At 45.3% G+C, this 26366-nt stretch overlaps 1 protein-coding gene across 2 annotated transcripts in view; it reads left to right on the forward strand.

Moving 5' to 3' along the window:
- Positions 1 to 26366, forward strand: part of KCNJ16 (potassium inwardly rectifying channel subfamily J member 16) — a 141210-nt gene that overhangs the window by 5672 nt on the left and 109172 nt on the right. The window contains exon 1 of one of the 2 annotated variants that reach the window (XM_073560000.1): positions 3350 to 3550. The exons of the other annotated variant lie outside the window; for it this stretch is intronic. The gene's annotated coding sequence lies outside the window, so the exon portion shown is untranslated. Of the gene's footprint in view, positions 1 to 3349; positions 3551 to 26366 lie in introns of those variants that run through there. 2 annotated transcript variants of the gene reach the window in all.

Consider the following 26366-nt stretch of genomic DNA (forward strand, 5'->3'; position numbering starts at 1 on the left):
CCAATATCAATGGCGGTGGTGTTTTGTGGTAATATAAAGTTTGTGACGCCACTCGTGGTATTTGGCAAGTAAGATGGTAGCCAACGCTGCTTGCAGATCCACTGAGACTGATGGTGTGATACAGCTAAGATAGTGTAGCTCCCCAAAGGTGGAGCTGTAGTCCCTGGGCAGTGTATAGGTGCGATAGAGGAGTATTGCACCGAATGGTGTAGATGTTGATACCCCCAATGTGGCGGTGCTGATGCGGGAATGAATGGAGGACACCAGGGCTTGCAGTCTCAAAGCTTTACTCACAGTTCGTAGTGCACACAGGTGCCCGCTTCGGTACCGTGTCCTCCGGAACAGAGGCCCAGCCGACCTCCAGGCAAGATAGGGCTTTCCCCGCCAGCACCCCTCCAATATGTGCCTTTGCTGTACGACTCCTCTATAGCGCCTATTGGTGTGAAGAACTCCAGCACTGTGGTTCTCTGAAGTTCCTCCTGTCAGATGTTCCTAACAACACTCTCACTTGTATGACAGACAGCTGTAGCTTCGGGGACTCCCTTCTCCTGAGTCCCGGCTCTCTATCCGTTTCACTGTTGTGTCCCAAGTCTTGGATGGGAGTAGTGCATTTACAGCCAACTACTCCACCGGTGTCTGCTGCAGAACCATAAGTGTCCATACAACCTCGGGGACCGGGCCCCGGCCGTGCGCTGAGAACCTATAGGCAGGGTTCCTATCCAACCCACTCCTCCTCTCTGTTCTCCTTCCACTTTGTTCTGTACTCATCTTTCTCTTTCTTATGGAAATGCAGGTTACAGTTCTACGTCTCTCTCTCTCTTCCTCCAGGGACCCTCACTCCTCTCTGAGTGGCTTCCGTCCTGACTGACCTTCTGTCAGCCTGTCCTAACTCTCTCTGACGGCCCCCTAAGGGACTGACCTCGACTCCCCTCTGGGAGACAGACCTGTAATTCTATCTTTCCCAGTCTTTTTATACTAACTCCACCCACCTCCCAGCACATCTCGTGTTATGAAGCAGGGTTCCATGAAGGGTGCTCTGCTACCCCCAGCCTGAAGCTGCTAGGTGTCCCTGCTGAACTATCCTGTGTGTGGGATGCAGGTGTTGGAGTGTGGCAGGGAGTTCCCACCTTACCTGGATGGTGGGACACTACACCTTAGGCGAAGGTGCAGTACCTCTGTGGCGACTGAGCCTCAGGGGCACCACACTAGCACCTGGCACATCCTTTAGACATTGGCTGGGTCAGCATACTTTGCCACAGCTTCCGCATGCGAGAATGACTGAATGAATGATGCTTCGTCCATTCATTCAACCCTTAGCTATTTCACCCAAATCTCAGTGTTCTCTATGAAAAAGTCTTTACTAGACTACTTTGGAGGCAGCTTACATCTTAGAGAGCAAAAAGATTGGCAGTCCAAAATCGGACATGCCAGATACTTATCTCGCCCGACAATCATCTTTCAGGGACCCCCATACACATTAGACTGTAGGCTGGACCTGTAGATATTGGCTAGTTTGCCAGGTGTATGGGGGGTTTTAGACTACACAGCTTTTCCATATACAAAAAAAAAAGAAGTACAGGGGTAAAATGTTAGATCTTTTTGGTGGAGGAGTTTGTTACTTAGCCACTGTATTTTTAAAGATGTTTATATAGCGCCATCATGTTCCGAAACGCTTTATACACATCATTATCACTGTCACCACTGGGGCTCACAATATAAATTTCCTATCAGTATGTCTTTGAAGTGTGGGATGAAACTGGAGTATTCAGAGAAGACTGATGCAAACTCCTTGCAGATGTTGTCATTGGTGGTATTTGAACCCAAGACACCAGTGCTAACCATGAAGCCCATAACTGCTTCCTTTTCTGTCTCCCCCAAACCCAAGAACACTTAGTTCAAAGAGGAGAAAGCTGCTATTGCTCCTCCATGATTATTATTATTATACATTTTTATAGCGCCATTTATACCATGGTGCTTTACATGTGAAAAGGGCAAAATATAGACAAGTACGATAAACATGAGCAAAACAAGGCACACACAGGTACAGGAGAAGAGAGGACCCTGCCTGTGAGGGCTCACTTTTACAGGGGAAGGGTCAGGATACACTAGGCCAGGGTAGAGCTGGTCGTGCGGTGATTCAGTAGACTGAGGATCACTGCAGGTTGTAGGCTTGTCGAAAGAGGTGGGTCTTCAAGTTCTTTTTGAAGGTTTCCGTGGTAGGGGAAAGTCTGATGTGTTGGGATAGAGAGTTCCATAGTATGGTTGAAGCATGGGAGAAGACTTGTATGCGGTTGTGTGAAGAGGAGATAAGAGGGGAGTAGAGAAGGAGATATTGAGAGGATCGAAGGTTGTGTGTAGGTAAGTAATGGAGACCATGTCACAGATGTATGTAGGAGACAGGTTGTGCATGGCTTTGTATGTCATAGTTAGGGTTTTGAACTGGAGCCTCTGGAAAATAGGAAGCCAGTGAAGGGCTTGGCAAAGAGGAGAGGCTGTGGAATAACAGGAAGATAGGTGGATTAGTCCACCATCATTGGTTTATCTCCCCTGAAAAAAAAGCATCAGGAATTGAACTTCTACTATCTGATCCTTATCTCTCCTGACACATCAGCCTCCTCCGGTGAAATGTATGAGTTTGTCTGACTACTAGCTAAGGTGTAATGGAGGCCTATAGGCATAACAAGGTATTATTTTGCATTTTTTTGTGCCAGCATATGAAACTAATATATAGGACCCCGTGAATGATGCTGTTAATTTATTTAATTATATGGTCTCCTTCCCAGTCACTATAGGTCTATTTATACTGCAAGTTCACTACAATCTTGCAGTCTAAACAGTGGGGTGAAATGATGTTTTGGTGCTGCACAAAAGATCATAGCAGTGCATTGTCCTATGTTAACAGGACCTGTGCTGCCGAGAACAATGCCAGTCTATTGCACTCAGCTACCTATTACATATCACACAGCGTTCGGTCTCCCTGTATAGACAGGTTAATAATGGGAGATCTACTGACTGGTAATCGTTTAATGCCGCAGAATCGGATAAGGTAAATCTAAGTATGCCCAATTATTTCCGAAAGTCCACAGCCAGATTCTAGTAAAAGAGAGCTATCTCGTTTGTGGAGTAGACCTCTTGGATATTGATAATTAGGATCCATTGTTGAAGATCCGGTTTCTTTATATATCCATTTCACTTTCTCCACATTTTTTTTCTTTGTTTGCTTCTAAAGTGGCAAAAGAAAAATTGTGCTCACTCCGACAAACAAGTTTTATAATTTGGGGCGGACTCAGGAGAGCAGCACAAATATTTGCTTTGTTTCCTGCATTCCCTCTTGAAAACACGTTGGTTGACTTTCTTGGCTGTAAGGTTGTCAAAAGTTATGTTTCCGGTCCTGTGGCCTGTTACTGCTGCTTTACGAGTCACAGGTAGAAGATAAAAAAATATTGTGAATACCGGTAAATTCCTACAACAGAAAGAACCTAAAATATGGCTTGTAGGAGGAATGCGTCCTTCACGGAAGAAACCTGGGCCTCATACTCTGGACTATAAGGTGGGTGACTTCAAGCTTCAAAGGCAAAGTCATCGAGACAAAGCACAGCCTAGACTGAATACACTACAACAACCCCCCAGCTGTTAGAAGTATGGGGGGGTCTATACAGGTTCTCAACCATGAAAGTTTCTCTTCAATGACAGAAAATCTTGAAATTGGTGCACAAGTTTGTTAAAAAGTTACAGAACTTTTTGATCAATGAGATCTAGACAGATAGGGGTCAAAGTCAGAGCTGCTCACTAAAGTTGACTCTTAGGAAATAAAAGAGGTTTTCGACTTTTTGAGGATTTTTCATTTCTATCTAAATTAATATATTTGGGGATTGAAATAATTTTTGCCATTGGCTTTTATTCAAAATTTTGCGCCGTTTGCATTCTTTGACCTCTGTGTTGCACTGTCTTTTTTCCGGCTACAGAATTAGTTCACTGAGTATCTGTTAGTGAGCTCGTTCTGATGGGAGAGTTTTCACAGAGTTCGTCTTAGCTGACTTATGACCACAGCAAAGTTGAATGTGCAGGAAAACAAAGAGCCTGTAAAAGCAAACATTTTTAGTGAAAAATTACTTTTAGCTCCAATTACATGCTTTTAACGCCTTCGCGCCACAACCCTTTTTCGTTTTTGCGTTTCAGTTTTTCGCCCCCCTTCTTCCCAGAGCCATATTTTTTTTATTTTTACGTCAATAAGGCCATGTGAGGGCTTGTTTTTTGCGGGACAGGTTGTACTTTTGAACGACACCATTGGTTTTACCATATGATGTACTCGAAAACGGGGAAAAATTTAAAGTGCTATGAAATTGCAAAAAAAAGCAATTCCTCAACTGTTGTTTGGATTTTTTTTACCATGTTCACCAAATTCTAAAACTGACCTGCTATTATTATTCTCCATGTCATTATGAGATCGTAGATACCAAACACATATAGGTTTTTTTACTTAAATGTTGACAAAAAAATCCAAAGTTTGTTAAAAAGAAAAAATTGTGCAATTTTCTGAGACCCATAGCGTCTCCATTTCTCGTGATCCCGGATTGGGTGATGGCTTATTTTGTGCGTGCCGAGCTGACGTTTTTAATGATACCATTTTGGTGTGGATATGATCTTTTCATCGTCTGTTATTGCATTTTCATGCACAGTTGTGGCGACTAAAAAAACGTAATTATGCAGTTTTTAATTATTTTTTCACTACGCCGTATACCGATCGGATTAATTCTTTCTATATCTTCATAGATCGGTCGATTCTGAACGCAGCGATGCCAAATATGTGGGTTTTTTTTAATTGTTTTATTTTGAATGAGGCGAAAGGTGGGTGATTTGAACTTTTCAATTTTTTTATTTTTTAAATATTTTTAAAAACATTTTTTTTTACTTTTTGCATGCTTCAATAGTCTCCATGGGAGACTAGAAGCTGCAGTTGTCCGATCTCCTCTGCTACACACAGGCGACGATGTAACAGAAATGCTCATTTGCTATGAGCACCGACCACTGGGCGGCGCTCATAGCTATCTGGCAATGACAACCACAGGGGTCCCCTGCAGACTCCCCTGCAGACACGGGCGCCGATGGGCAGGATTAGTGATGCACTTCCGTCGCGATCACGTTAAATGCCTCTGTCACAGATTGACAGCAGCATTTACTGGGTCAACAGTTAACATGACATGTGTAGAGAAAGATGTGGTTTCAGCGTCAGAGCACACATCAAAGGGAGGGACACGACATGCGCAGTACATGGAAATTCCCTTTGGGTGTATGTTCACACAGAGCATTTTGATGAGGACTGTTGAGCGCCAATCTTTGAATAAGCTTCCCAGGCTTAAGGCTGTATTCACACTGGCTGTTCTTGGACTTGACTTGAGACTGCAGAGATCGGGTCAAGATACTCGTGAACTGTCAGTTCATCACGGTCATTACCAATGTATGAAATTGGCCTTACACTGCATATATGGTGCACATTTTTCTCCAGGTTTTTCACCTATTTTGCAGCAAATATAGCTAAATTTTCAAAGTGTGAACTTTATCCTTACAACTCAGGTTCTGTACAGAATTGGTCGTCACCTGCATGACCCATGTGATATGTTATGTTACTGAAATCGATTGTTACTTATTGTGGGCAATCTGTTCTGTCGGTACTTGAGAATGCAGAATATTTCTCTCAATTTTTTATTAGGGAGTTGTGTCGTGGGAAATATCTATTCATAAAGCGCTCTTTTTATCTCGCTGTCTGTTCTCCCCAAAAAAATATCTACCCTGAATGTCTTCATTGTGAAACTGATCCTGGCTTCATGTTTCTGCCAAATGATGGAATCACTTTATTCCGAGGTTGCAGCACAAGAAAAGTTCTGGCAGATTATTTTTCGCCTCCTTTTCATGTATGTAGCTCCTGATATTTCCATTCCGTTGTGGATCTTCCAGGCCGGATAGTGTGGGCGCTACTTGATAATATTTAGGTTATCACTACCGTATGTGAAAGGCTGCGCAGATCGTCCAAACTTGATTTGGTCTGACCACGCTGGAAAAAAATCAAAGTCTTGTAATCGAGTCTCCGATAACGTTTTGATTTCCTAAATTTTTTATTAATTTCACTGCACAACAAATTTCAGGGAAGTTCTTGTCCCCTGAGAAAATGTTATTGTATCTTATAGATTTTGATATACTGAACACAAATATGTGCTCCAAAAGTCTGTATCACGTAAGGTTTTTAAGAAACAACAGTTTATAATGTACATTATGACGTCCGATACCATACATACTTGTGCATTGATATCAGTAGTAAAAGCAATTGTTCAAAAGTCTTTTGCAGACGACTTTTGTTTATAATCCATGTCAGATGCTTCTTGAATAAGATTCCAGCAATAATCAGCCAGCATTGACATACTCGACTTTCCCTGGTACCTTTTCTCCATCAGCGCAACATCTTGGTGAAATCTTTCACCGTGTTCATCACTAATGGCACCAAGATTGGCTGGAAAAAAGTCCAAGTGAGAATGTAGAAAATGCATTTTTAGTGACATATTGCATTTCACCAAGTGATATGCTGTGAGCATGTTGTCCACGAGTTGTTCAAAGTTCGGTGTCCTGCTATTGCCAAGGAAGTTGAAGGTCACATCTTTAAAGGCTCTCCATGCCACTTGTTCAGCACCTTGCAAAAGACCATCAAAGCTACTGTCATTCATTAAATATATGATCTGTGGGCCAATAAAAATACCTTCTTTAATCTTTGCATCTCTTATTCTTGGAAATTTTTGTCGTAAGTAAGAAAAGGCTTCCGATTCCTTGTTCATTGCTTTGACAAAATTCTTCATCAGCCCAAGATTAATATGCAAAGGAGGGAGAAATATCTTTGAGGCATCAACGAGAGGATTATGTTTAACATTCTTCTGTCCAGCAACCAGGTTTTCGAGGAGTGGCCAGTCCTTTCTGAAATAGTGCATTTCTCGTGCACGACTGTCCCACTCACAAATAAAACAACAATACTTGGTACAGTATATCCAAGCTGCAGTCCAAGAAGAAGTGCAACAACATTTAGATCAACACATATGTTCCAGTTATAATTTCTATAATTAATGTGGGTCAACAGTAACTCCATATTCTCATACGTTTCTTTCATGTGTACGGCATGTCCAATAGGTATAGAAGGATAGATATTTCCTTTGTGTAGTAAAATAGCCTTCAGACTTAAAACTGATGAGTTAATGAACAGTCGCCATTACTTCGGGTCATGTTAGCATCCAAGAGCAGGGTTCCCCAACCATCGGTCCGCGGCCCAGGACCGGGCCGTTGCAGTTCTGTTGCCGGTCCTTGGAGTCACGGCTCAGAATGCTGGACACAAGGGGAGCTGGCAGCTGTAGCACTGTAGTGACAGCTGCAACCGCCGGCTTCCAGAAGACATCGATATTCACCCTCAGTTCCTGCATCCCTGTTGGGCACGGCAGCTTCATCCAGTGCTGAGCGGTCACGTAGTACCACTCATTAAGGTCATGAATATGGACGCGACTCCACTCTCATAGGCATGGCGTCCATATTCCTGACCTTAATGAGCAGTACTATGTGACCGCTCCGCACAGGAAGATGCTGACGCGCCAGGATAGAGATGCAGGGAAGTTCAGCGACGGTGTGAGGGTAAGTATGATGGGGAAGGACGGGGGAGCCTAGCCATGCATACAAGGGTGGGAGCGGAGCCTTGCATACAAGTGTGGGAGCGGAGCCATGCATACAAGGGTGGGAGAAGAGCCATGTATACAAGGATGGGAGCAGAGCCATGGATACTAGGGTGGGAGCGGAGCCATGTATACAAGGGTGGGAGCGGAGCCATGCATACAAGGGTGAGAGCGGAGCCATGCATACAAGGGTGTCGCTGTCTCCCATCACCCCTCGATGGGACCATCTTGTTGCAGGAAAACAAGCCCAGTGCTCCCACTGATACAGGGAATCAAGCCCGGTGCTCCCACTCATTTAAAACCTATGGTGAGTTGAGTCACATACACATTATAAATGTTATAATTAAATGCACTACTAAACTACAACCTGTCCATAGCCCTGCCCCCTTATGACCAAAGCCCCGCCCATGCCACACCTCCATCCCCACCCTGCCGGGCCATGGAAGAATGGTCTTGCTTGAAGCCGGTCCCTGGTGCAAAAAAGGTTGGGGACCACTGTCCAAGAGCACCAAACAACCCCAAGACATTGTTGCAAAAGGTTAAACTGTCGATATGGTTGAAAAATTTATTAAGGTGACGACTGCGAAAAACAGAAACTCTTGTTCCTGGTAATAAGATATTTCGTTCTTGGAGCTGTAATAAACTGCAGGTACTGAGGATGTCGCCACGGATCCGAGACAGACCAAGAGTTAAAGGTTTATTTACAAGGATTTTCTCTCCACCCAGGGAGGAGCAGTAGGTGATACTATAAAACAGTAGAACAGCAAAATGGAGCTGTAGAAAGCAATAAAACAGTTATGCAGGCGTTGAAATGGTTAAACTGAGAAAAATAGAACTTATCAGTCCGGGGAAAGCTTGATTGAAGGGGTCTACTTCTCCCATGTTGGCACCGACAACAGCGGCGCTTGCAGTCTCTAGAGTCTATTTTCCAAATGAAGCTGGGACCTCAGGGGTTAATGCCAGGAGCAGGGAGATGCTGCAAACCTGGGTCTCCCCTGCTCTAAGTCTCTATATGATACCCCGACTGTCTCTCCACAGGAACAATATGGCACACACTAGGAAGTCTCTCTGCCACACTCAGGGGTCCCAGCTGGTCACTGCGGTCTCCGGGCTGCACTCTCGGGTCACTGTCTCTGCACTGTCAGGGAGGAAGTCTCCTCTAGTTACGGAAGCTACCGGGTCAATGTACTCACATGCAGCGCTCTCTACACCTTGTCCTTCGGTCTCTGTCTCTGAACAGGGTGGTTATCTTTCACTGGAAGTGCAGTGCTGCAGCCTGGCCTCTGTCTCGCGTGCTCTGCTCTGCATGCCACGCGCTCTCCTTTCGCGCCCTCTGCCTGCACAGCTTCCGGTCCACCGCCCCTTCCCTTTCCTTACAGCCCCCTACAGTCACATGGTGCAGTCGGTCCAGGCCAGAAATTCTTCCCCCCGGCAACCCTGCTGCCCGGCTAGGTGGTTCCGGACATGGAGCAGGGGAGGTAGCCCCTTTTGGGCTCTTCTTCCTCTTCACCATTTTACACAGCCTTGATCCCAATAATTCTGCCCGCCTCTTTGACAATTTCAAATCTCTTACCAAGTCACTCAGATCAGCTTGACTGAACAGATGTGGATTAAATGTAGAAGATTCAAAGTCTGGGTCTGAAGCAGTTCTTTTTCCATTGACACTGTTAGTTCATCTTCGTCGTCCTCCTTTGTCCGTAGTTTTGGAACGCGAAGACTTTTATCGTGTGACACTGCTCTTATGGCTGAAGGAAGATTAGGATATTCTATTGATTTCTTGTTCTTTGCTGAATATCCTGTTACATTTGTAAGGCAGAAGTAGCAATCTGTTACATGAACTGTCTGCTCTCTCCATATCATTGGGACAGCGAACGGCATTGAAGGTCGTGATCCATTCAACCATGCACTAAGTATGTCAGTATTGTCTTTTGATTCCTCCCCTGCCCAGGAGATGTGGTATGCTCTGTACACAGTCAGCCGAATGATTCACTGTGCCTGCGTGGAATTCGTATTACAAATGCTTGCATATGTGTAGATCAGCGATTTATGTTATTTCAGTGGAAAATTCAGAATATACTGTTTCAGAAAAAGTTCATATATGAGTTTTTAGAATTAGAACATAATATTATAATGCTTTGTATCATTTCTCAAAAACCTTACGTGATAGGAAAAATCTAAAGTCATTTCTGAAATCAGCATGAAAAAATTTATCAGGAACACTCAAAATTGTTCAATGGACAAAACCTTGGTAGCACAGTGTTTTCTGTGGTGACCACATTAATGCAGGGGGAGATTATTATTTTCAGGACCGGATAGACCATATCTTTGCAAAAATGATTATTTATTGGTGCCAATATATATGTCTCCCATACATATTAAGTCCGCTAGACACAAGGGGAGCCAGGGGCGGTCAGTGGCGTAGCGGGGGCTGGGGCGGCGCGCAGCAGTTCTTAGCGGCGGCCAGGGAGCGATCCAAGCAGCTCCGCTGCCTGCAAGAGGGAATAGCAGGAGTGGAGCTGCAAGGACCCATCCACTGCGTCCAGCTTCCTGCCCGCCACCCGCGCTTCCTGTCTCTGACTGACACAGAGAGGAGCGCGCCGCTGCTGTGTCAGAGCGAGGAAGCGCGGGCGGCGGGCAGGTGAGAGGAGAGAGGTGGTGTGTGTATGTGTGTATAATGTGTGTGTGTGTATGTATGTCTGTCTGTGTGTGTACATGTATGTGTGTGTGTGTGTGTGTGTGTGTGTGTGTGTGTTGGTCTGTGTTTGTGTAGCCTGGCCCTGGAGGAGATGGGGACATGAGGAGAAGGCCATGGGGGGAGTGATGGAGAGACGGCAGTGATGGGGTGAAGGCAATGATGGGGAGAAGAGAGTGATGGGGTGAAGGCAATGATGGGGAGAAGGGAGTGATGGGGTGAAGGCAATGATGGGGAGAGGGGAGTAATGGGGTGAAGGCAATGATGGGGAGAAGGGAGTGATGGGGTGAAGGCAATGATGGGGAGAAGGGAGTGATGGGGTGAAGGCAATGATGGGGAGAGGGGAGTGATGGGGTGAAGGCAATGATGGGGAGAGGGGAGTGATGGGGTGAAGGCAATGATGGGGAGATGGCAGTGATGGGGTGAAGGCAATGATGGGGAGAAGGGAGTGATGGGGTGAAGGCAATGATGGAGAGACGGCAGTGATGGGGTGAAGGCAGTGATGGGGAGAAGGGAGTGATGGGGTGAAGGCAATGATGGGGAGAAGGGAGTGATGGGGTGAAGGTAATGATGGGGAGAGGGGAGTGATGGGGTGAAGGCAATGATGGGGAGACGGCAGTGATGGGGTGAAGGCAATGATGGGGAGAAGGGAGTGATGGGGTGAAGGCAATGATGGGGAGAGGGGAGTGATGGGGTGAAGGCAATGATGGGGAGAGGGGAGTGATGGGGTGAAGGCAATGATGGGGAGACGGCAGTGATGGGGTGAAGGCAATGATGGGGAGAAGGGAGTGATGGGGTGAAGGCAATGATGGGGAGAGGGGAGTGATGGGGTGAAGGCAATGATGGGGAGAAGGGAGTGATGGGGTGAAGGCGATGATGGGGAGAGGGGAGTGATGGGGTGAAGGCAATGATGGGGAGACAGCAGTGATGGGGTGAAGGCAATGATGGGGAGAGGGGAGTGATGGGGTGAAGGCAATGATGAAGAGATGGCAGTGATGGGGTGAAGGCAATGATGGAGAGATGGCAGTGATGGGGTGAAGGCAATGATGGGGAGACAGCAGTGATGGGGTGAAGGCAATGATGGGGAGAAGGGAGTGATGGGGTGAAGGCAATGATGGGGAGAAGGGGGTGATGGAGCACTTATTCAAAACCTATGGTGAGTTGAGTCACATTATAAATGTTATTTAATTATAAGTATGCACTGCTACACTACAACCGCGTCCATAGCCCAGCCCCCTTATGACCAAAGCCCCGCCCCTGCCACACCTCCATCCCCACCCTGCCGGGCCATGGAAGAATGGTCTTGCTTGAAACCGGTCCCTGGTGCAAAAAAGGTTGGGGACCACTGCGCTAGACCACCGAGTGTGTGGGGAGGCTCCCAACTCTTGCCGAATATTGATGGATAGAAGGAACGGGAAGTATAAATTGAAATGCCCCATCCTTTTATCCCCCTGTTATTATTCTTCTTTCCCCACTGGAAACACATGAACCCACAGATGACGCCTAAAGATCCAGAATATTTGATCATCACTATTTGGTGACGGATGAGCAAATCTTTTCGAAATTAACTGAATTTGTTAAAAAATTTTCAAAATTTGAGGATCTGAGTTTTTGGAGATTAGATTTGACCGAATCCAGGAAAATGACGGCCAGTCTACTGCTCATTTGTTGGATTCATATGGACCAGGTTAAAGAATGATAATATGTTACACTCGCCTGGGTCTACGGCAGCAGCTCCTCCCTGGACCTCCACTCACTCCTGTTGGAGCGTCCTGCTCTGACTATAAAATGATACATGCTATGATGTCATAAGGTGCATCACCCAACTTAATCCCATGGGATATCATGACGTAATAACATGCACCTTATGTACATCATCTACTTACAGGAGCAGGCAATCTAGGCAGTTGTATAAAGGCCCAGAATTCCAGACCACAAGGAACAAGATGTTTCTCGGCTCTGTCAATTCTATTCATTTGCAGTGAGAGTTGTGCCAATGTGGGAAAATTATTCAGTCGTTATATGGCGGTTCTATGAACACACTATACGGCAGTTTAATTCAGGCATTAGATAACTGTATGAGTGGCAGTATACGATAATATACTATGGATACCATTAGGCGGCATCAATATGGAAAATGACAAATGCTGCTTAAAGGGGTCTTCTGTTTCCCTCCTAAAACAAACAAACTGCACCTTACTCACCCTTTCCAGGTCCTGCACTGAGTCTCCACCACTGCTTCCAGTGTCTGTTATTGTCTGCAGCACTGATGCCATGTTGGCAGCGCTATTGCCAATCAGTTGGCTCTGAAAGACGTGAGCTGCTAAGCACAGTGATTGTCACTGACAGCAGCAGCAAAGGCTCCACCTTGGACCCGATGAGAGTGAGTAGAGGATAGGATTTTTTAAAACAACCTGCAGCTGGGAAAACCAGGAAAATCCCTTTAATTGGACATTTTCAGTACCGCTACATAAGTGTAATCGCTCTGCTTTGGGTGACCTTGGATCTGTTACTTACTCATGTTTTTGTCTTAAATTTACAAGGATTTTATGAGTAAATTTATGGCAAGTGTATTGTTACACGTGACACACGCTATGTACAGGAGAATACAGAGGCAGAATGGGAAGGTCAGCAATATGGCGGTATTGTGCTGGGGACAGGTCTAGTAATGATTTACTACATAACATGACTCTTTGGAATATTCCTATCTGTTATCATCTCTACCAGTAAGTAGTAAAGTAAGTCTGTAAGTATAAATCCTCACCTCATCTTGTTCTTGTGCCAAGTTGACCTGTACTTAGTCTTTTCTTTTGGAAACAAAATAAGTGCTGAAATAAAAAAAATGGTATAAAAAACCATGCATAAATTCCGCTGATTTAATGTACCCATTATCATAACAAATCCAAAAGAATTCCCATCCTTAGAAGGGAAATCCACTCCTACAATGGATGACTATGGACTGTGCATTATACTATATGGAGGACTATCAAATGTGCATTATAGTATATGGAAGACTATGGGATGCATTATACTATATGGAGGACTATAGGCTGATAAGTTTCACCTCTTTATTACTGAACTTTTGTTCATCCCTGACCTACCCTGCCACTCTTCCAGTTCTGCCCCATTCCTTATTGTTACCCTACAATCCCTCCCTCCCTGCGTAGAGTATATTCTCTGTTTAATAAATATTTTAACTCTTCATCTGTCTCTTGTCCGTGGCGGCATCCGGAGTTCCCCGATTTCTACACTACCATATAATTTTTGTGAGTGTGCACCATTATACAGGTAGTGTTTCCTTCTCCTCTTCCTCCAATAATGTGTGTAAAGCGTTGCGGAAATAATGGCGCTATATAAATGAGTAAAATAAAAAAATACAGAAATTACAACAATTCTGCAAAGATGAGTGGGCCACAATTCCTCCAGAGCGTTGTAAAAGACTTATTGCCAGTTATCACAAACGCTTAATTGCAGTTGTTGCTGCTAAGGGTGGTACAACCAGTTATTAGGTTTAGGGGTCAATCACTTTTTCACATAGGGCCCTGTAGGTTTGGATTTCTTTTTCCCTTAATAATAAAGACCTTCATTTAAAAACTGCATTTTGTGTTTACTTGTGTTATCTTTGTCTAATATTTACATTTGTTTGGTGATCTGAAACATTTAAGTGTGACAAACATGCAAAAAAATTGGAAATCTGGAAGGGGGTAAACACCTTTTCACAAAACTGTAAATATGCACCCTCCATCCTGGTACATATGTCCCTCATCCTGGTATATGTAAATCTGGAGGAGGAGCGCCGAGAGATGGCTGCTCTGGCATGAGGCTCCTGAGTTTTTTAGTTTTTTAGCCCGTTTAATTGTTAATTCTCCCTTTGGTTCACTCACCATTGCGTAGCTACAGGATTCGGCAGAGCTGGGAGTAGTGTGGAGACTGCGATCAGCTGGGACCGGTGTCTTTCTGTCCTCGTGGAGCTCCGTGCCTGGATTCAGCTGGGAGAGAGTGAAGCTGCTGGCTGCCTGCCTTGTACCCATTTCCAGCATGCAGATGATCCCAGGATAGGAAACCTGGTGGAGTGTGCGGTGCTGGAGTTGTTCTGGAGATCTTGTGGTCCACATGGAGCTGTAGGGCTACAGGATTCGGCAGAGCTGGGAGTAGTGTGGAGACTGCGACCAGCTGGGACCGGTGTCTTTCTGTCCTCGTGGAGCTCCGTGCCTGGTTTCAGCTGGGAGAGAGTGAAGCTGCTGGCTACCTGCCTTGTACCCATTTCCAGCATGCAGATGATCCCGGGATAGGAAAGCTGGTGGTGTGTGCGGTGCTGGAGATGTTCTGGAGATCTTGTGGTCGAGGTGGAGCTGAAAGGGTGAGCTGGGCAGGTTTGGACTGACTATTGGCGTGTCCCCTGATGTCCCTGTCTTGTTGCACCCATGCCCTCCCCCCCCAGCAGTGCTGGGAGCACCCTTTATGGAAAGTTGTACATTTAACTCTGCTAAGCTGTGACTGTTCAGTCTTTATAGCTACAAGCTGAGTGTAGTCATGGCCACTGCACTCTGTAAACCTATTCTTATGATTTCAAGGGACGATTTATTATTCTGGAATCATCCACAATTTCTCATGGACTCCCCTTCTTGGAGCATGATTGCTAATTCAACAATTGAGTACATAAAATCCATTACTTCTGTGAAACCTGTGGAGGTGTACTGCAAGAGAGGTAGGAGAGGAGGAGTCCTGGCACGCCTTCGGAGGAGAGGGTTCAGAACAGCTCTTCCTTCACTCCACTTGGCTAATGTCCGTTCCTTATCTAACAAAATGGAGGAACTGAACTTACTTTGTAACATGAGATCTGATATGGCCAATTCAGCTGCTCTTTGTTTTACTGAGACCTGGTTGAATGAGACCATCCCTGATTGTAGTCTGGATCTACCTGGTTTTGTTATCTACAGAGCTGACCGTGATTGTGTAGCTTCAGGTAAACAAAGGGGGGGTGGGGTATGTCTCTACATCAACACTAGCTGGTGCTGTGATGTTAACATACTGGGAAAAGGTTGCTCTCCAGATCTAGAGTACCTTGCACTCAATTGTAGACCATTTTACGCTCCAAGAGAGTTTTCATCTATGGTTCTGGTTGCAGTATATATTCCCCCTCAAGCATCTGTTAAAGCTGCTATTGGTGAATTAGCTTGCAAAATATCAGAATGGGAGAAAGGATCTCCTGAAGCATTTGTGATCGTAATGGGGGACTTTAACAAAGGAAAACTCAACCTGGATCTCCCCAAATTTACTCAACATATAAACTGCTTCACGAGAGAGAACAATACGCTTGATCACTGCTATACTGTCTTAACCCTCCGTCAGGCGCAATATAGATTCTCCTCAGTTCATGCGCAATGTGCCTGACAAGCACAGGTCAGAAAACCACCTATAGTAGCTACATATTTCAATTTCAGGACTATAGAAGTAGTCAGTGACCTTCATAGGAATGTATTAAAAGAGATTACACCAAATCAGATGCAAAAAAAACCATTTATTAACCATAAACTTATTAAAACTAAAAGTACCACTTTTCGGTAGTACCGCCAAATAGGCTCCAGTTATCTTTACTTAACTATTGCTTAAATATAAAATTATGGAAAAAAACTTAAAGGATATTGCACTTAGATGTTACTTAATTATTTTCTACTCATCTTCAGTGGTTTCAATTGCAGCAGAAGCAGCACAGGTACACTTAGAAAAGCAAGGCTGGCAGACGAAAGTTGCATGGGAAAGGCAGATTGATTCTTTACATATTTTGCAGTCATATTTAGAAAGCCTTCTGAAACCAGATACAAATGAGCAGGTAGTACAACTGCGTCTTTTAGAAGGTGGTAGAGTCGGTGTTTGTTCTGGAACGTCCTTGGGACGTCCTTTGTATTTTTATCTTTGCCCAAATAATAAGCTAGATCTGTGTCTGTTTCCTCTGTATCAGTGTCATCACCATCCTGCTCTGTTCCAGAATCAGTGTTACATTCTGCTACCTCATCTTCAGATGAAATGTCACTAGATTCCTCTAAATCCTCAGTTACTGCTGGTTCTTCCTCATCATCTTCTAACAAAAAAATCTTCATTTCTTCTAAATGAAGGGGTTTAGATGAATCATACTGTTTTCTGGCCATTGCAGCAGAAAATCTGAAGCAAGAGAGAAAGAGTATGTGTTAGGGCGCAATGTGCCTTTGAAGCCACCCTCCTTTTGTCTAAGAAAACAGTACTTATGTACACTAACTTAGCATTAATCCTTCATAAAACAAGCTAAATACACAATCGTGATGAATAAAAAAAGAAAATACTAACCTTTCAATTTGTGTTGAAATCAGGGGCAATGTGCCTGAGAAGCCAAAGTGTTGATATCTGCTCACTAGAAGGTCTGCTGAGTCACTGTGATATCAGGTTTCACAGAGCCTGTAGAGTCAGGAGATAACTAGGAGGGGTGGGGTTTTCTGATAAGTGGGCAAGGAGAGAGAAGTGAAACTAATTACTGTGTGCCTGTCAGATCTATTGCGCCTGACGGAGGGTTAAAAGGGGCCTACAGGGCAGTGAGGAGAGCAGCAGTGAGCTTTTCAGATCATTGTCTAATTCATTTAATTCCAGTCTACAGGCAAAGGTTGAAAACATCCAAACCTACAGTTTATACAAAGAAGACATGGTCTGAGGAGGCAAAATTGCAACTGCAAGCATGCTTTGAATGCACGGACTGGGAGGTATTCCAGGAAACATGCTCGGGTCTGGATGAATGGGTTGATGCAGTGTCCTCATATATCCGTTTTTGTGAAGACACGTTTATTCCATCCAAATCTGTCCACTTTCGGGGAAACAACAAGCCGTGGTTTACAAATAAAGTCAGGTTGATCCGTAAGAGAAAAGAGGAGGCTTATAAAGCAGGCGATATTACTGAATTCAAGAAACTTAGGAACTCGCTATCTAAAGAGAACAAGTTAGCCAAACACGAGTATGCAAAGATTCTGGAGGAAAGGTTCTCATCAAAAGATACTAGATCTGCATGGAGAGGATTAAGAGAGGTCACCAATTATAAAAGCCACCCCACTATAGTGAACCCCAGCAGAAGTCTGGCAGCAGAGTTAAATGAATTCTACTGCAGATTTGAGGCAAGCTCTACACACAGTGACTATTCATCTCTAAGCTCCTCAGTCTGTTCATATAAAGATCATTCATTGTGCAACACCCAAGTAGTGATCTCCGAGGCAGAGGTGATACGCATCCTGAAGGGACTTAAGGTCAAAAAGGCACCTGGCCCTGATGGTGTATCTCCAATGTGTCTGAAAGTATGTGCTACCCAGCTTGCCCCTATACTGACAAATACATACAATGTGTCACTGAAAGAGTGCGTTGTACCTCAGTGTTGGAAAAATTCCACAATTATCCTTGTCCCTAAGAAAGTGGGATCCTCTGAGTTGAACGACTATAGACCAGTAGCACTCACATCTGTAGCTATGAAAGTCTTCGAAAGAATTATGATGTCCCACCTGATAAAATTCACGCAGAAGCTATGGGACCCGCTTCAGTTTGCCTATAAGGAGAATCGTTCGGCAAACGACACTGTCAATCTGGCACTGAAGTACATTTTGGATCATACAGATGAACGGCACTCATATGTCCGGATTCTTTTCATGGACTTTAGCTCAGCGTTCAATACCATTGATCCGAATTTACTTCATAAGAAAATGGTAGCTCTTGGAGTCCCTCTCAACTTATGCTTGTGGATTTATAACTTCCTGACAGCCAGGATACAGAGTGTAAAAGTTGGACCATTCACTTCGGACACCTTGGTCACAAACATCGGGGCACCTCAGGGGTGTGTTTTGTCCCCGTTACTGTTTTCTCTCTATACGAATGATTGCATCTCTTCAGCAGACTCAGTAAAAATCTTGAAATTTGCCGATGATATGACACTGATTGGTCTCATTAGGGGAAATGCTGAAGACTTGTATCGGAGTGAGGTGGAAAGAATATGTGACTGGTGTAAAGCCAATAATCTTGTACTCAACACTAAAAAAACTGCTGAGATGGTTGTGGATTTTAGGAAAGATCAACATGAGATACTTCCAATCTACATCCATGACGAAGTGGTTCTTAGGGTCACAGAGACCAAATTCCTTGGTGTTATCATCTCTCATGATCTTAAATGGGGGAAAAACGTGGATGCTGTTATAAGAAAAGCACAACAGAGGATGTTCTTCCTGCGTCAGCTGAAAAGATATGGTTTGTCTAAGAATCTGCTGATCTTATTCTTTAATGCTGTCATCAGATCTGTGATTTGTTCCTCTCTGATAGTCTGGTATGGGAGAGCCACTGCGCATGACAAACTCCGCTTACAAAGGACTTTCAGAACAGCAGAGAGAATTATAGGCTCCCCCCTGCCTAAAATCCAGGATCTTTATGATAAGAGTATTCGATCCCACGCATTGAAAATTTCATCCGATCCCTCTCACCCGGGACACTCCTCATTCCAACTACTCCCTTCAGGACGTCGCTTCAGAGTCCCCAAATGCAGCACCAACCTCCATATGAACAGCTTCTATCCACTCTCTGTTCAACAATTAAATCGTCATGTGTAGACTATATACTGTATCTGTCTTGTTAGATGTTACTTGTTGTATCTGTTGTTATATATTATGTTGCCTCTTTGCCACAAAGAATTCCTTGTATATATGTAATATGTACTTGGCGATAATAAATTTGATTGATTGATTGATTGATTGATTATATTGGGCCCCATCCTGATATATATCCCCCAATCTGGTATGTATGTCCCCCATTGTGCCACTGTAGTTTAATGTATAGAAAAAAATAAACCATTATACTCACCAGGGGCATACATAGAAGTCATGGGGCCCCATAGCAGAAGTATAATACACATTCCATAGACCTCCATATAGTATAATGCATCCCATAGTCCTCTATATAATATACTGCACATCCCATAGTCCTCCATATAATATACTGCACAGTCTGTAGTCTTCTTGAGTGCAGCTCCTCGGGGTTCAAACAGTGACACCAACAACAGCTGGTACAGATGGTACTTCCCCTGACGAAGCAGCGCCAGACGCAGCGATACGCATTGGGTTGGTGCCCAGATCCACCGTGGGGCTTTCCTTTCCACCACTACCCCCCACCTCAGCACATATTCAGTGATCCTGTGGCAGTTCCTCTGCAGGTGATGTACAGCACGCAGTGGCATTTTCATTTTGTCATTTCTGCATATCATCAGGAGTGTTCTGCCCCTCAGGTATCTTTTTGGTACTTACCAATTTAAATATATTATGCAGGCCTCATTTTTCCAGCATTTAATCTTTTTAGATAAAGCAATTCTTGCTTCTCCTAACTGATGTTAGATCATTGGATTGCTCGCTTGGCAACCTTATTTTGGATCAGAGCTTTGGTCTCATCTTGGCTGGTCTAGTATAACCTAATTTATTAGGTATACAAAAATCATTCCATTTCATTCTCCAGCAGGACTTGGCACCTGTCTACACTGCTAAAAGTACCAATACCTGGTTTAAAAGCAACAGTATCACTGTGCTTGATTGGCAGCAAACTCACCTGACCTTAACCCCATAGAGAGTCTATGGAGTATTGTCAAGAGGAAGATGAGAGACATCTGACCCAACAATGCAGACGAGCTGAAGGCTGCTATCAAAGCAACCTGGGCTTCCATAACACCTCAGCAGTGCCACAGGCTGATCTCCTCCATGCCACGCCGCATTGATGCAGTAATTGATGCAAAAGGAGCCCTGACCAAGTATTGAGTGCATTTACTGAACATACATTTCAGTAGGCCAACATTTCGAATTATTAAAACATTTTTGAAGCAGGTGTTATAAAGTATTCTAATTTACTGAGATAATGACTTCTGGGTTTTCATTGGCTGTAAGCCATAAACATCAACATTAACAGAAATAAACATTAGGGATGAGCGAGTAGTGAAATACTCGGATTCGCTGTACTCGTTACGAGTAGCTCCTAATACTCAGGTGTTCGTAATGAGTAGCGATTCCCATGTAACTCAATGGAAATGCGAGTAATGGGTAGATAATGTGTGTGGGTGGAGACTATGAGTGCGCGGAGAATGTATGCGGGGTCTGTGTGTGTGCGGGGCCTGTGTGGGGATCTACCAGGCTCTGTGGGCTCTGCCAGGCCCGTGCGGGGCTGTGCCGGCCTCTGCCAGTGCTGTGCGGGGCTGTGCCAGCCTCTGCCGGGCCTGTGCGGGGCTGTGTCGGGATCTGCCGGTGTTGTGCGGGGCTGTGCCAGGCTCTGCCAGTGAGGTGTGGGGCTGTGCCGGACCTTGCCAGTGTTGTGCGGGGCTGTGTCGTGCTCTGACGCTACTGTGTGAGGCTGTGCTGGGCTCTGCTGGTGCTGTGCGAGGCTGTGCCAGGCTCTGCCGCTGCTGTGCCGGGCTCTACCGGTGCTGTGCGGGGCTCTGCCGGTGCTGTGTGGGGCTGTGTCGAGCTCTGTAGGGCTGTGCTAGGGCTGCACCGGGCTGTACGGGGCTGTGCCAGGCTGTGCGGGGGCTTGCGGGGCTGTGCAGGCCTCTGGCGGGCCTGTCCGGGGCTTTGCTGGGCTCTGGGGGCTGTGCCGGGCAGTACAGGGCTGTGCGAGGGCTGTGCCGGGCTGTGCCAGGGCTGTGTGGTGCTGTGTAGGACTGCGACAAACTCTGCCGGGCCTGTGCAGGGCTGTGGTGCTGGGCTCTGCGGGGCTGTGCTGGGGCTATGCCGGGCTGTGCGGGGGCTGTGCGGGGGCTGTGCCGGACTGTGCGGGGGCTGTGCGGGGCTCTGCCAGGCTCGGGCTCTGCTAGCTGTGCGGGCATCATCCGATGGGACTACTTGTCCCATCCGGCTATGCTTGCTACAGTGACAGCATTAGCAGATGATGGGAAAGTAGTATTCCCATCATCCGGCTAATGTGGTGAATGTAAAAAAAAAAAAAAAAAAAAAAAAGACATACAGAACATACAACATATAACATACAGTACATACACATAACATACAACATATAGCATAGAGTACATACTCACCACACCTAATTCTCCAAAACCTTTGCTCACCTGCAAATAATATTAAAATAATAAACCAACCTATATTCACTTTCCCGCCGTGATCCATTAATAACGAGTGTGCCACGGCGATCTCCAGTGGAGAGCTGCCACATCAGCTGATGTGACTGCTCTCCAGGGGCTCCAGCGATACAGTGATGGAGATAACCCTCCGCGCTGTATCAATCCGCAGGGAGGTCACAGGAGTTCACCTGTGACTTACGGCAGCACTACAGCGTGGTGCCGTAAAGTGAACTCCATTGATACACTGCCGGAGGGTTATCTCCGATCATTGTGTCATTGGAGCCCCTGGAGAGCGGTCGCATCAGCTGATGTATGTTATATATTGTATGTTCTGTATGTCTTTTTTTTTTTACATTGACCACATTAGCCAGATGATGGGAATACTACTTTCCCATCATCCGCTAATGCTGTCACTGTAGCAGGCATAGCCGGATGGGACAAGTAGTCCCATCAGACGATGCCCACACAGCCAGCAGAGCCTGAGCACAGCACAGTCCCGCACAGCCCTGGCACAGCCCTGCACAGCCCTGGCACAGGCCTGACAGCCCCGGACAGGCCCTACACAGCCCCTGCACAGGCCCGGCACAGCCCCTGCACAGGCCCGGCACAGCCCCTGCACAGGCCCGGCACAGCCCCACACAGCCCCTACACAGCCCCGGCAGAAGCCGGCACAACCCCGCACAGCCCCGGCAGAAGCCGGCACTGGCCCGACAGAGACCGGCACAGTCCCGCACAGGCCCGGCACAGGCCCGCACAGCCCCGTCACAGCCCCACACAGCCCGTCAGAGGCCGGCAAAGCCTAGCAGAGGCCGGCACAGTCCGCAGAGCCCGGCATAGCCCCGCACAGCTCACAGAGCCCCACAAAACCTGGCGCAGGCTGGCACAGCCCCGCACAGACACGGCAGAGGCCGGCACAGCCGCACACAGGCCCGGCAGAGGCGGCACAGCACGCAGAGCCCGGCATTGCCCCACACAGCCCACAGAGCCCCGCAGAGCTCGGCACAGGCTGGCATAGCCCTGCACAGACACGGCACACACACACAGCCCCGCAGACAGGCACACACACATTCTCCGCACACACACACAGCCTCACAGACTCAAGCACACATTCTCCGCACACACATAGTCATAGCCTATGACTCATAGGCTATGACTATGATTCTGCACGGTCAGCCAATCACAGTAACGCCACAACAAAGAAGGCGACGGCTTTACTGTGATTGGCTAACACATGCTGGGTGGGAGATCCGAATATTGCGAGTCAAGTAGTGAAATGTACTCGCTAGGATTAGAGTACCGCGAGTACCGAATCCTAACAAGTATACTCGCTCATCCCTAATAAACACTTGAAATAGATCACTCTGTAATGACTCTATATAATATATGAGTTTCACTTTTTGTATTGAAGAACTGAAATAAATTAACTTTTTGAAGATATTCTAATTTTGTGAGATGCACCTGTTCACCTTCCCAAAAGTTCAACTTTTGTCTCGTCAGTCCACAGTGTATTCCTCCAAAAGTGTTGGGGTCTTGTGGATCAGCAAAATGTTTTCTAGCAAAACTGAGATGAAGCCTTTATGTTTTTATTGTTCAACAGTAGTTTTCATCTTGGAACTCTGCTATGCAGGCCATTTTGCCCAGTCTCTTTCATATGGTTTAGTTATGAACATGAGGCCTGCAGTTCTTTGCATGTTGTTGTAGAGTCTTTTGTGACTTCTTGGATGAGTCGTCGCTGCGCACTTGGGGTAATTTTGGTCATCCGGCCACTCCTGGGAAGGTTCTCCAGTGTTCCATGTTTTCACTATTTGTGGATAATGGCTCTCCCTTTGGTTCGCTGGAGTCCCAAAGTTTGAGAAATGGCTTTATAATTTTTTTTTTTACAGACTGAAAGATCTCAGTTACTTTGTTTCTCATTTGTTCCAGTATTTCTTTGGATCACGGCATGATGTCTAGCCTTGGAGGATCTTTTGGTCTACTTCAGTTTGCCAGTCAGGTTCTATTTAAGTGATTTCTTTATAGAGAGAGGGTGTGGCAGTAATCAGGCCTGTGTGTGGGTAGGAAATTTGAACTGAGGATGTGATAAACCACAGTTAATTTATGATTTAGGCGAAGAGGGGACAATCACTTTATCACACAAGGACCATGTGGCTTTGGATTTCTTTTTTCCCTTAATAATAAAAACCTTCATTTAAAACCTGGATTTTGTGATTACTCGTGTTATATTTGTCTAATATTTAAATTTGTTTGGTGATCTGAAACATTTAAGTGTGATAAACATGTAAAAGAATAGGAAATCAAGAAGGGGGCAAACACTTTTTCACACTGCTGTATATATGTTTATATTTTATTCAGGATGAGGGGAGGGTTGGTCCAAATCTGTCACTGGGGCCTATCAAACTCTAGTTACACAACTGGCCTGATCCATTTTTCCCCTCGGTGAACAAGCTTTAGACTTTGGCAATTTCTCCACTAAATACAAGGCTGACCCAAATATTCATGTGTGAGATAGCGGTCAACCGGATCCAACGTCTCCGGACAACATCAGTGATGGACATTTTTCATTACAGATTTTGCTGTAAATTGGCCTCGAATCCACAATAAATGTTACATGCAGATTTTGTTGCAAGTTGTGCTGCAGACTTCGACCGTTTCCATTGATACAGGTGAATTGGGGTGTTAAATATTTGGGTGTCTTCAACCTTTGCTTTGAGCCAAAGATCATCAGATAAGAGACCTCTTCATATGTGCAGATGTTTTGTTGGCGCCTGATGAGGGTTTTCCTACATGCACTTACATGTTAATGTTTTTTCCTCGCTGAAGCTTTCTAGATGAGCACTGACCAGCTGGATCTAGATGGCGTCACTTGTGCTGGTTTCACAGAGGCATTTCCTAATCGGCTTCTTCATCTTTCAGACTGGAGGAATGACTTGTCTTAAATGGTGAAAACACAAAAACTTGACTTTTAAGTAGCTGCCTTGTGTCTTTGTGGTCAGTAAATATACAGACGGCAACACTTGGCTAGGGATAATGCTTGATAAAATCACCACTGACTTACAAATACTAGGGATATCCATTATATATTCAGCATATAGTGAAATTCTCCACAGCTGCTGCTAGTGCTCCATGGAGAAATAAGAAAAAACTCTTCTAATCCAGAGGCTACACTCTGCTTGATGTCCATACCCTATGTGCCAAAAGGTATAGAAGGAACCATGAAATCTACACATCCATTTATTACAGGGTCACTTTCCTGATGTTTTTCTTGCAGTGACTGCTATTAAAGTGGTGTATTGGTGGCCAGAAAAATGGTGGAGGCCATTGATCATTGGGGGTTCCAAGAGTTAGATCTGTGGATCAACTAATCTTTGGGGCCTTCAGGAGCTGGACCTGCCATTATGAGGTGATTGTTTGGTGTTCCAGGAGCTGCACCTGTGCTTAGCTGTTTGGTGAGGATTTCAAGAGCTGAATGGGGGATGTTCAGCTGATCAATAGTAGTTTCAGACTTTGCACTCCTGATGATGAGCAGATTGTTGGGGTTTCCAGGAGTCACAGCAGTGATGATCAACTGATTGCTGAGGTTTTCAGGAGCTGGACCTGTGATGATCAACTGATCTTTGGGGGTTTTAGGAGCTGGACCATGTAATAATCTGATCGGTGGGGATTCCAGGAGCTGGACAAGAGATGATCAGCTAATTTCTGAGATTTCAGGAATTAGAATGGTGATATTCAGTTGATTACTGAGGTCCAAGGAGCTGGAGCAGTGATGATCAGCCGATTGATGGGGTTCCAGGAGCTAAAGGGATGATGATCAGCTGATTGCTGGGGTTCCAGTAGCTGGAGTAGTGATGATTAGCTGATTGCTGAGGTTCCAGGAGCTGAAGCGGTAATAATCAGGGGTTCAAAGACCTGTAGCAGTGATGATCAGCTGATTGCTGAGATTCCAGAAGTTAGAGCTGTGGTTATCAGCCAATTGCTGGGGTTCCACAATCAGGAGCATTGTTTTTTAACTGATCACTGGGAGTTCCAGGAGCTGGAGCACTAATGATCAGCTGATTGCTGAGGTTCCAGGAGTTGGAGCAGTGATGATCAGAAGTTTATAGAGCAGTAATGATCAGCGTATTGCTGGGGTTCTAGGAACTTTACCTCTGCAGAACCCCATCTTGAATGGAGCAGGGGTGCACATACTCAACTGGATGAATTGTTTATAGCACAGTCAAAGAAAGTCGAGTACAGCGCTCCAGTATATTTCCAGCAGTCCCATAGGCAGTGAATGTAGCGGAGGTCAAGCATGCACAATCTCGCTCCATTCAAGTTGGGCCTTCTTAGGATCACTCTGGGGGTCACAAAGTTCAAAAGCTCATCAATCAAAATAGAAATAGATTAATATTTTGGAAATAATAAATATGTCACAATGTGGGGTCACTGGCAGTTTTTCTAGAGCTCTGGGGCACCAGGGAAAGGCCTTTTTGATGTCCACAAGCACAGTATGACAGCCCCCTGACTTTCCCATTGATAAAATATAAGGAATGTATTTTTCTTACAGAACTGCTGATACATCCTTTTTTTGCACATAAGTGAAAAATGGCATGGCCAAAAGGTGAACTTTGTATTCCAGCTTGTCCTTATTTTCACAAGTCATTACAGTGTACATCCTGTAGGGGTCACTGTTACAGCTTTTCTTTACAAATGCTATATAAACAATCCAGCATCTTGTATAGCCGGCGGCAAGCAACATCATTGCACCTACCCGCAATCAAATTACACAAGCTACTACAGAATGTTCATGATAATGTGCATATCCCTCATTTTTTCTATAAATCAATAGTACACATGAAAATAAGTCGTTTGGTAATATATCTTATCAGAGAAA

Source organism: Dendrobates tinctorius, unplaced genomic scaffold (genome assembly GCF_039654945.1).
Source record: "Dendrobates tinctorius isolate UK_male_01 unplaced genomic scaffold, ASM3965494v1 ptg000014l, whole genome shotgun sequence".
NCBI classification, from domain to species: Eukaryota; Metazoa; Chordata; class Amphibia; order Anura; family Dendrobatidae; genus Dendrobates; species Dendrobates tinctorius.